The sequence below is a fragment of the Melospiza melodia genome, chromosome 4, assembly GCF_035770615.1.
Source record: "Melospiza melodia melodia isolate bMelMel2 chromosome 4, bMelMel2.pri, whole genome shotgun sequence".
NCBI lineage: Eukaryota > Metazoa > Chordata > Aves > Passeriformes > Passerellidae > Melospiza > Melospiza melodia.
This window is the reverse complement of record NC_086197.1, coordinates 94904919-94916711: the sequence shown is the minus strand read 5'-3', so window position 1 is coordinate 94916711 and position 11793 is coordinate 94904919. Positions and strand designations below refer to the sequence as shown.

Sequence of the window (11793 nt, the reverse complement as noted above, 5' to 3'; positions counted from 1 at the left end):
AGAGGCACTGTGTATGGCTGCCAAGGACTGAAGCCGTCCCCAACCTTTTATTTAAGAGAATCTCTCGAATTTCTTTCTACCTCTCATGGGGTAAGCGCTTTTAAGTATCAATTACTGTTATTATTTACCTAGGGAGTGTGTGTATGGCATCTGGCACAGTTTGGAAATGTCACCGTTCCTGTAAGTTTCATTCACAGGAATTGCCTAGGTAGCCTCTCCATAATCAGATCCTTTAAGATTTGAAGGTTTGTTGGAAACCAGCTAGGGAACCGTATGGTATCTGCACCTTTCAGTGCTTGTTTGGGTACTCAGAAGTGGATTTATTTCACTTTTTTTTTTTTTTTTTTTTGTACTTTTCTCTTTCTGTGGAGGACTTTCTGGACCAGAAAACAGCAAAGGCAGAGCTGGTAGAAGATGCAGCACGACAAGGGACAAGGGACTCTGAGCCAGGAGGGGGAAGTTGGCTGGACTGCTTTTCTTTCTTTCTCACTCTCTCTCTCTCTTTTTTTTTTTTTTTTTTTTTTTTTTTTTTTTTCCCTTTTAAGCGGGGTTAAGGTGAACTCCTAAGCAATTGTGGAGTGAGGCCCCACCTCTCCCAGCCCGATCTGCAGGCTCGGGTTTCTCTCTCCTGCCTGGTTCTCAGGAGCCCACAGAGAGCTTCTCGCCTGCTGCCGCTCCTGCCTTCAGCCCGAACCTGCCAAAACAACTCCCTCTCTAGAATTCAAACCTTCATTCAGGAAGATTTGCCGGCAAGCACCAGGTCAAGGATGGAGTAGCACCACTCGAGAAGAGATTCAGCAACCAGACCTGCTGCGAGCAGTAGCTGAGCAATATCACCCTCTCCATTTCATATTTTTTTTTTCAAAATCGGGAAAATCCGTGTGTTCCCTGGAGGAGCCGTCAGGGGCAGGACTCTGGCAGTGATGGCTCTGACTTCACCTGCTTCTGCGAATGAGTCACGGAGCGTTATAAAAAGCGAGGACCTGCCAAGTCTCATTTCTTGGAACTGAGTGGAAACTTCAGCAAGCAGCTGCTCTTTCCTTAGTTTATACTTTCCCCCTGCAGATTTTTTGGAGACGGCCTGGAGTCACAGAAACTTTGTCGCAGAAAGGACCTGTTGCTCCATTTTGATAACCGCGTTTCGGTGGAATTAGCTGTTTGGTCCAGATATGATTCTAATCTTCCTACGGGATCTTGGTGAAGCCTGGAAGGAGCCTCGGGAACGCAATTAAGCAGGTGTGTAATTCTCTCTGTATTGGCGATTGAATCCTATCATAAATCAGGAACAGAACCTCAAATATCAGGAACAGAACCCCAAAACTCAGATTAGCTCTCCTATACACTACACAGAGGTTCTTTTTCATGTCTGATGCTGTCAAAAGATTTTTATGCTTTCTAGCTTTTCTCTGGAGTCACATAAGGCAAACATTTATTTGAAAGAGAAATCAGAGAAAACAGGTTCTCGCGGAACAGCCGGGTTTGAGGAGGGGAAGTGGCTCATTATAGCAATCCCGGCTGTGCTAACAGTGTAGCCGAGAGGACTTTGGCTACCTGCGGGCGATCCGATAGGGACCATTCCCCTGCTCTGGGAGCCAGAGCCACGTGTAAACTGTCCGAGCGGGGCGGAACGCCGTGCCAGATGATAACAACATAAACAGCTGGGAGATTTCATCCGGCGTTTCGAGCGAAGACGGGGGGGAGACTTTTGCTCTCGTAGACCGCTCGTTCCAAAGGCGCTTTGGCTACACCTACTCTTTCGGGGAAGGGATGTTGCATTGGAGCTGTGGTACGTTTTGTGTGTGGCCTTGTATTTAATTTTTTAAAAATTTTTTTTACGATGACTTTAAACTCCCACGGGGCGCTGCTCCGAGCGCCTTTGCGTGGCGTGAGGCGCGCAGGGAGCGGGGCGAGGAGGCGGCTCCGTGCGGCCGCTCCGCCGCTGCGGGAGCTCCGCGGGCCCGCCCCGGCCTCGGAGCTGGGGCTGGGGTTGGAGCTGGGGCCGGGGCGGGGCGGGTGCCCGGCAGAGGGAGCTCGGCTCCGCTCGGCTCCGCCGCCCGCCCCGCTCCCGCACTTTGTTGGCAGCGCGGAGCTCCCGCTCCCGCCCGCAGCCCCGCGGCCGCCGCCGCCCCCGGCCCGGCAGGAGCGCTCGGGGCACGGTAAGGAAGGGGCTGGCAGGGAGGGCTGGGGTTTCCCCCTGGTGTCGAGCCCCCTTTGCGCTGTTCCGCGACCCCAGAGAAGCCGGCGGGGCAGCGGGAGCAGGGCGGATTGCGGGGCGCTGCCCCGGCCTGTCCCCGCTGCCCTGCGCTCGGACAGGGCGCTGAGAGGTCCCCCCGGGGATGGTGGTCGGTGCTGCAGCTTTTCCCAGCCTGGCTGTGCACCCGCGAAGCCCTCGGTGTGTGTGTGTGTATATGTGTGTAGGTGTGTGTGTGTGTGTATATGTGTGTAGGTGTGTGTGTTCTCTCCTGCTGCCGCTGCGGTGCCGCCACACCTGCCCGCACCGGGCTGGGCATCCCCGCCGGGGGCACCAGCCGTGCCCTCCTCCTCTTCCTCCTGCCTCACCTTCTCCCAGGTGACTCGCGTCTCAGTCCTCACTGGGGTGTTCTTCCTTCCTCTCAGTCCTTACTGGGGTATTTTCCCCCCCTCTCAGTCCTTACTGGGGTATTTTCCCCCTTTCAGCCCTTACATGGGTATTTTTCCCCGCGGTGGTTCAGCTGGTTTTTCCGTCTCGGTAGCGGGCGCGGAGCAGCTTTGGGTGGGATAATCCTGTTGAATGCCCTCGTTCGTTCGGTGCTCTCCCCTGCCGTCCCTCGTGTCCTCCCCGCCGTTCAGCCCTTTCGCTCTCTCCCGTAACTTTCCCTGTTGTCGTTGCTCCTTCTGCCCCTCTCATGGCCGCGACACGCACTCATTGCCAGCGTGCCAGTGACCGGGGCACACCTTGGAAACAGGGCAGGGGCATTTTGAGCAATAATTTAAGGTGCTCCCGACCCCCACCGTGATCTCAGTAGGGCTGCATTGTATCCACGAAGAGCGAGATGATGTTGCAGCTTCCACTAAAGCATAATTTCAAGCTTGCTAGCAGCAGGCAGTAGAAGAAAGGGTGGAACAGGTTTTTCTTAAGGATGTTGTTTGAGAAGCAATCCTCCCACTCAGAAATTGTGCTTTGCCTTGGCTGGTGAATCTTGAACCCTCCGGAGTGGTGTGACCTTTGGTGGAGTCTGCTTTGTTTACTTGAGGTGAAGTGCTGAAGGTAAAAGTATTGCTCCTCTGCATTGTGTCTGCTGAAATATTAACCAAGTGATGGATCTCGCATGCCTTCCCAGCATAGATCATATTTTAATTACTCCTCTCCTTCATCATCAAAAATGAGTCCTCCTCCCTTCCTATTGACTGCCTTCCTTCTCGTTTGTGATTGTGCAATGTCTATATGTCAGCTACAAAAGTTGCTTGCATGGGAGAACATCAAAATGACCATTTTTTGTTGTTAGCAACTGGAAATACTTAATCAGCACTGTGTGGCCGGTCTCCTGTCCCTGGAATACCCATGGAAACGCTGCAGGCCCTGCCCTGAGAGGAGGAGAAACCTCTCCAGGGCCAGGCTTGCAGTGAGTTGGTGATTCCCTCTCAGGGAGTTTTGGGGTCTCTAGCTGCTCACAGTGACCGAGATAAGTTAGAAAGTCTTTTCTCAGTTTGATGGTCGAAGAAAGAGTCAGAACTCTTCATTTCTCGGTCTCAAGGTTGTTTATTGCTTCTTATCTATAAAATTCTTTCTCCTGTCTTGCTGAGGTCTGCTCAGCAAGACAGTCAGAGGCATTCTCCCTGCCCCCAGGGCAGTGTTATCTTTTTATACCAAAAACTCTGTGTACAATATTTACAATTACTTTCTAATACCTGTCGCCTATGTTAGACAGTGAGCTTCTACTGTTCTCTAAAAGTGCCAGCATCACAGCTGAAGATGGAGGCCAAGAAGAAGAAAGAGAAAGAAGAACCTAAGTGTGTCCAGCCTATCTTGCCTCTTGAACCCCCATTCTAAAAACTCTAAAAAAATTATTTTTCACTTTGTGATAAATCCACTGTTATTCTACTTAAACTTTTGTGGCTCGTAATTCTTCATACAGGGTTGGTAATTGTTTCTCCCAAGGGCTGAATCAAAGGCACAGGGGTCTTGGGCTCTGTGCTAAGGTCTCTGAGGAGTTTCCTCGGTTCTGATAAGGGAGAGGGCGGTGGGGGTTGCAAAGAGCCAGCAGAGTTTCCAAGGTGTGAGGGAGATGCCCCATATCTGCTCCTGATTCACAGTTCACAGGGAGTGAGGCATTATTAGCTCTCAGGTAAGGAGATACTGTGCTCAAGGCTCCACGGGAGCATGCTCTGGCTGTCCCTGCTTTTTCTGGAGAGCCCAAGGAAGTGGAAATGGGTTTGGATTTGAGTTTTGGTTTTTGGATTTGAGTTGTCCAGCTGGCTTGTGCTGTCACGCACTCATGGAGGCTGTGGTGTTGAGTTATGCCTTCTCCCAGCTCTGAGTGCTGCTTTCTGAGTGATTCTGTGATTTTGAAAGCAGACAAAAGCGTCCCATTAGATTTATTTGGAGGGAGCTAACACCCCAGGAGCCGCAACACCCAGCAATGATTAGGTGCTAGTTATATACAGCAGTAATGGAGAGGGCAGGATTAATCTGGAGTTACTTCTGCTGTGAAATGCACAGATGGAAAAAGTACTGAAGTTTTCCACTTGGTGACAACTAAATTCTTGAAATAGAGTTGATTTTTTTCTGTCCATAGTCCAGCTGTAGATGGTGAATCAGTCACATTAACTACTGCATTTTTTCCCCTGTGGGTGACAGCTTATTAAATTCTAACATCTGAAGTCAAATAATTGAAGCCCCAAGGGTCAGAATAGATTAAATATATAAGAATTCTTCAGTTACTGTGGGGAGATGAGAGAAGACTTGAAGTCCCCATGACAAAGATTGCACCAACAAAGCACTTGCTAACTTTGGTTTCAGTGTCTACCACTTGTTGCTCTTACATTCCTGGTTACAGCTCCTGCATCTTTTCTCATGCAGTGAATGACTGCTCAATGCAAAATATTTTTTCAAAGACAGATTTTGACTGCCAGGCAGAAAAAGAAAGCCCTTTGTGACTCCTCCAGACTCCTCTCTCTGCTCTGGGGCTGGTGGCAAGAAAAAAAAGACATTTAACACCTTGGAGTAGTTGCTTACAGTGCAGCCTGATCCTTGTATCTCCATTTCAAGTATATTTTTTAATGCGAAAATTCAGTATATAAGAGGCTCATTTCTTGTATTCAGTGCTAGTTCTCCAGTTTTTCCATTACTAAATGCTACAGACCGGAAGAAACTAGAATTCCTGGTTTTGGGGAGGGGGTGTAACTGGTGCCATTTTATTTTAACTCTAGAGTTGGACTCTGATTCATCTGCCCGTTTATTCATCCAAAACAATGACATTCTGTCTTATACAGCTTTATTTTCTGATTTAACCTAGGATTTTCAGTTTTCTGCCCTGAATTCCAAGTTAGGTGATGCACTTTTGTTTTGCCATGAACTTCATCTGCTAGTGCAGTCCTGAGTGACCATTTCTCCCTGCTGTGCCCGTAGAGAAATTTAGGCGTAAAGTCATTGAAAGTTTCACCTAGATCAGTCACGCTGGTTTGGGTGTGTGTAGAAAGCATTTGCAAAGCTGTTTATAAAACAGTGCTCTGAAGGGGATTGTTAAGACAAGGTGTCTTTTACAGCTACTGACTCTGGGAGAGTCACAGCCTGCTTGGAAAGGACCATGATGGCGTGGGAAGAAACAACTCCACATCTGTTTTGTGAGGAAGGACTCTTTTCTTCTTTCTTTTTTTTTTTTATTCCCCTCCTAATTTTGTGTGATTGACACTGGGGGACGAGAAATGAATCACAAATGGAAATGTTGTTAGCATTAGCTTTTTAAGATCTGTTTCATTTTGAGCTGCGGCCGTGAGCCTGCAATCACTAACACATGGCTTTGATTGTAACGTCACTTTTAGTAACATTTTAAAATGTTAGCCAACCCAGGGCCTTGAATTGCTACTAGTTGAACGCTTCCAGTCCTTTCTTCCCTTCCACTGTCTCGGTAATTAAAGTTAGGCATGCTGTGAATCTCCACAGGGTTAAGATCTGACATGGAAATAGCAAATTACAAATTACTTTCTTTGCATTTATTACCTTTGTCTCTTGATGAATAGACTCCAGCAACCTTGAACAAACCAAGTTAGCAGATGTCTCTGGCCTCAAAGGTGCAGAGTTAGCGTTTTTTTTTTTTCCATGAAGTTGTCCATTTCTGTGGGATTTTTCTGTTGTGTGGGTTTCTGATGCATGACAGGCGTCTTCATTACTGTGGTGGTGTGACAGGGGATTCTACTTGCCTTTGTTCTCACTCCTGTTGTCACTTGGACCAACCATGGAAATTGTTAGCTTCTCTGTAAAGCTACAGAGGAAAAAAGAATACCAAAAGCACCAGTATAAACACAAAATTATTAAACCATTCTCCTGGAATACTGTGAAAACTTAGAGTGTTTCAACAGAATAATTAATAGAAATTAATGATTTTAGGAATGGTATCTGTTGAGTGAAGATAGGTGTTATGGATATCCAGTAACTTAAAAAAAGTTTTCATACAGATAACGTGGTTGTTTGGGGTTTTTTGGTCTTTTTGTTGTTTTGTTTCATTATTGATTTTGTTTGGGGTTTTTTGTTTGTTTTCTTTTCAAGAACGCGTTGGGTTTACACGAAAGAGAGGATTTGTCTTTTAATAATCCATAATCTCACAGTCCATGGATTTTCTGGATTTTATAGATTACCCCTGGAGATGGGGAACACCTGATTCCTTTCCAGCTTTCCATGAGTGCAGGGGAGCTGCGTTCAGCTGGGTTGATTGGGAAACTGCCAGAGCTGGTTCTTGGGGCCGGAGTTTGCTGTAGCTGCCTCAGACTAAATGTACTACAGGTGTTTCTCTTCTTATATCTAGCTCAGCAATGTTTATGACTGGAAAATAAAGAAGTGACTCCTGGCGGATTTGTATTTATTGCTTTGATTTCTGCTTCTGCAGGTAAAAGCTTTTTAAAAGATTTGACCAAGTAGAAAATCAGGCGCTGGGATTGCTGCTTCTCCCATCAGCTCTGCCTTCTCCTCGCCCTCCAGAAATTGTCTCAATTGCAAAGAGGAGCTGGAAGTGAGGTGTTAGCAGCACCTGCTTGCTGTCCATTAGATAAACCCACACCCATTAGCGAATGATTTTTAACACCCCCTCCCCAAAACAGCTGCATCGACTTGTTCTAAAACACATGAGAAATACCTGAGCTCACAGAAGTTCGTCTGCTCCTCAATACTTGCAGATACCTGGTGAGATACAAGATTATCCCAATTTTGTCAATGTTTTGCCTTTAGGTAGACTTTGATCTTGCTCTGTTTTGTTCCGTTTAAGGTCCTAGTGAATTGTCTTTCACCTGAAATGTGAACTTTGGTTAATGAGCACGTTCTTGCAGTCTGGGGTGGTTGAGAGCACTCAATTCATCCCTCTGAATGCTCCTTTCATGAAAACTGAGGACTTTGCTCTTCCTTCTAAGGTACTCTTCCTTCTTCCGAGGCCGCTGATCTTTTTATTTGTTTCCACAGTGTGTCTGAGGTGTAGTCTTCTCTATTTCCTGAGACAAAGATCTCTTTGTTTCCAGTGTAAAATATAATTTGAAGTAATTAGCCTGAAGAAAGCTTTTTGTTCCCTACTCCATAAGAGATTAGGAGGACACATGGTGTTTCTGGGTGCTAGGTATCTGGTTAATGCAGGGATTCTCTTAAGCATTCAATGCCTATGAGAATCCCAGTGTACCTCATAAAAATATTTCTGAATGAGCTGTTCTATTACTCAGAGCCTGTGAATGTGAGACCTTTGTAGAAGGAGTGAGACATTCGTCTTGTACATTGTCTTATGCACTCAGATACATGGAGAACTCAATGATCTGGCAAGGATAATGCAAGGAAATTGAGTTATATTGGGAGGAGTTTGTGTTATCATGTGGCAATAAAATTTAGCTTGATGATCTCCTGTGCCATTTAAAAAATGGCGTGGAAAAGTCAACTATTTATTCTTGTGCCTCTAATGTAATTTTCAGCTTTGCACAACATGTCTTGAGAAGGCAATGAGTGCATTGTACTGCCTTCAGCTGGAGATAAAAATATACATCTGTGTTTCACATTCAGAACAGGCTGCATATGAAATACATGTGTTTTCTTCTTTCCCTTCAATCTCATCTCAGACTCGCTTTTCCCAAAGTGGAATTATTTATTCTCTGCTCCACTTCCAGCATTATTTATTGCTTTGCAATTCTTCCTGTGCTCTCGCAGCCCTCAGTGTAATGTTTCAACTTTCTGTTTCCTTCTCTTCCAGTGCTCAGGGATGAAGCCTTGTCCAGGGCAGAGGGCTGGGAGCTGGAGGATGGGATCTGTTTCTCTTTTAGCAGCAAACTTCGTTAAGGCCCATAAATCTGGGCTAACTGGTAATTAGCCTCTCGGTGCTATCTCACACAGAGAGGGGCAGGACATTGTGGGGAATCTGGACTTTGTACCTTGGTGTCTCTTAGGTAAGTCACCCCAGGGTGACAAATGTCCTGGCCCTGCCAAGAAACAGGCACAGCTTCTGCATTGCAGTCACAGTGTCCCTTCCTCTGAGGTTTTCCTTCCCTCTCTGCTTGCCTCAGCCACGTTTCTCCACCATCTTCCATATCCTACTGTTGGGTCTTGATATAACTTTAACTCTCCTGTTCTTTATTTTTTTTTTCCTCTTCTATTTCTTTATTTAACCCCTATTTTCCCTTTTTGTTTTACATCACTCTTTAATTGCACGTGTTCAGCTTCGTGACACTTCCTGCAGTAAAGCTTTTTCATACTCAAACCCCAACGCTTTCTCTCCTTTTGTGTCCTTTATTCCAAAGTCTTCTCTAAAGCATTTCAGATCCATGTTCTCAGTGGGAAATGTGGTGTGTGAAATTGTAGGGATAGTCAAGTCTTTGTGGGTTAAGTCATGCCTTCCCTACAATGTGTGTGCTTTGTCAAGGCAGTAATTTTAAGCTCTCATCACGCAGTTCTACAACTCCAGACCTTGCAGGGAGGCGTTGGAGTGTGTGTAGGCGTTTGTTTTCCCTGTGTGAGTGAGGTGTCTAATACACATCCAAAAAGTCTCTTCAGTAAAGGGTCTTACTGAATATGACATTAAGATGTTCTCAGAAGTGCCTTGGATGTGTGGTGGAATGAGTTCTACTTCAAATTTTACAGTTTTTCTCACTTTTTATATGAATGTTGGCATGCAAGTGGCTTAGGACAGCTGGCAGCAGGGAGATGTGTCTTCCCAGGGACAGCACTGATTATTTTTTTTTGGAGGAGGTGGATGCTTAGAGCATGAGAGTTTATGTTCCAGTGGGTTCTTTGAGTATTTTAAGCCGTCCTTTTATAACTCTGAAAGTTATTGTCCAGACATCTCCATTCCCTTTTTTTAAAATAATCTAAAAATCTCAATTTTGGAACAGCTGTTTTGTCTCTGTCTCAGTTTTCCTATTTATAAACAAAGGACATATCTGACTCTCAGGAGTTTTGTGAGGCTTAATTAACAAATATTTATACAGGCTTTTGAAGATATAAAGCAGCATATAAATGCTAAGTAGTGTTATTACTACCACCAGCTGCTTTGTTGTAACTGAAGTAATAAAAGTTTCAGTGCCAGTGGTTGTGTTGCTGTTGCCTAAATAGAGTTTTTGTGAACTCAGGAGACACTGAGGATGGGGAGAAGGTGATGGTGTGCACCATACTGAAATACAGTGTGTGGGACAGCTCTGAAACCTTTGGAGGACTTAAATAAAATAATTTTAATAAAGAAGTAAAAGTCCATAACTGGAAAAAATAAACCCTATTCTGCAGTATGTTTAGAGGTGCCAGGACTAATTGGGGGTTGTCTGTGCTGTGCAGTGTGTCCCTGGTTAGCAGTGAGCTGGCAGCATTTGCATTTATGACTCTGGCATATAAAAGAAGGGATCTTTTAGATATGATTGATAATGGGTAGTATAGGAAAAGTAACATGGTATAAATCACAATTAGCCTTTGCAATTTATTCTTTTTTGAGGTCTACTTTTGTAAAACGTCCATGACTTAAAGCTGAGTTATTTTTATTAATGTTCTTGTGCTTATCTCACATAACCAGCTTGTTAAAAGCGGATATGAACACTTTTTAAGCCTCTGGCTTATAAATTGTGAGAAAGAGAAAGGAAGATTGATTCCAACAGGCTTGAAGGTAGATTCATTTCTCTTCTAGTTAGCAAAATGAGAGGGGGGAAGAATTAAACTGTAGACTTAGTGAGCCAATCAGTTTCAGCCAGGTTGGAAATCATTAGATTTAGCTCCAATGTACAATTTAATTGTGAAAGTCTAACTTAAGAGAAAATTAATTCAGGAGAATTCTGTTTTGGTAAATTGATGATAATATCTCTAAGTTATTTCTGCCTGAAGTAACAAGAGTGTGGAAAAAATAAAGTAATAACAAAGGAGCAGTGAGGGAGAACAATTATTTTGCAAACATCTCCTGAGGTTCAGAGGGGGTTACTTGGTTGCGTTAAAAGAAGAATATTGTGCTGCCTGAATATTGGAGAGGATTGATAAAAACTGTGGCTTGAAGAAAGTGTCTGTTCTTTATTCTGTAAACATTCGAGATAAGATGGAGAAGTTTGGAAGAATACAACATCTTTTGCAAGTTCTCTCAGCATTCTTAATTGTTTGTTATGAGGTCTTGGTTTGAACACTGGCAGGTATTTCTGGTGGGGTTTAGGGGGTTCTAATTTGTTAAGTTGGGCTGTCAAACTACCAATAGCAAGTAATCTGTCTCTAATAATATTTTAATATTTAGTAAAATGCTGGTTTTACTTGTAAGGGATGTTCCCTAGCAGCTTCTGGATCAGTTCTACCTATGAAGACCTGACTTATTTAATGTGTTAGAGGGATCACACAAATGTGGATCATGGGTGTCATGATTTCATAGTGGCTGTCCTGCAAGGACCTTGAAAACAGAGAGGATGCAAAGCAGGGAGCTTACTCAGTCCTTTATTATTATAGGTAAGCAAATTTTCAGACAACTTTGAACATTATTAAACACTGAGAAGAAAAGTCCCAAGCCCTTCGTTTTTTTTTTTTTTTTTTTCCTCCAGTTTTAGGCAAATCTTACTTTAAAAACTACCATAAAAATGTACAACCACAAAGCTGTTCTGCATAGAAATAGAAGCACTTTAAACACACAGAGGCAGACAATATAGCCCTGAGGCACATATGGAGACAACCAAAATGCTGAATGGTAGGTTCAGAAAAGGTTACTGCTCAAAATATTTTCAGTAGCCAAGTGGAAGACAATTCATAGCATTGTATTAGAACTGTTCTTTCTTTGTGAGAGACTGGTGACACCTCATTGTGTGTGAAAGTCTGGGGATTTTTGACAGCTGTGGGAAAGAGCAACTATTTTATGCTTTTATGTATACAGAGGTAGAACAGTTAGATAGGAATTTGTTTTTCTGTTACCCCAGACTGTAACACAGAGTATGATAACTGTCTTTTGGAGTACAAAAAAAATCTGCCTCGGGGGCTATAGTTTTAAAGCATCATATGAAATGCTGATTTAATAAGGTCTGCTCCCTGCACGTTTTAAGTGCAAGGAAATGTGTGTGTTGAGACCTTGCTAATCCTTCATTTGCACAAAGTCTTTGGCTTGTTCCCTAACTGTCAAGGAATTA

At 44.2% G+C, this 11793-nt stretch overlaps 1 protein-coding gene across 8 annotated transcripts in view; it reads left to right on the top strand.

Annotated features, from left to right (window-relative positions):
- Positions 1-568: 568 nt before the first annotated feature.
- Positions 569-11793, top strand: part of EPS8 (EGFR pathway substrate 8, signaling adaptor) — a 125694-nt gene continuing 114469 nt past the window's right edge. For 2 of the 8 annotated variants that reach the window (XM_063155642.1, XM_063155636.1), the window contains exon 1: positions 569-1236. The gene's annotated coding sequence lies outside the window, so the exon portion shown is untranslated. Of the gene's footprint in view, positions 1237-1636; positions 1787-2109; positions 2157-5721; positions 5824-11793 lie in introns of those variants that run through there. The other 6 variants (XM_063155645.1, XM_063155637.1, XM_063155643.1 and 3 more) reach the window with 6 other exon arrangements.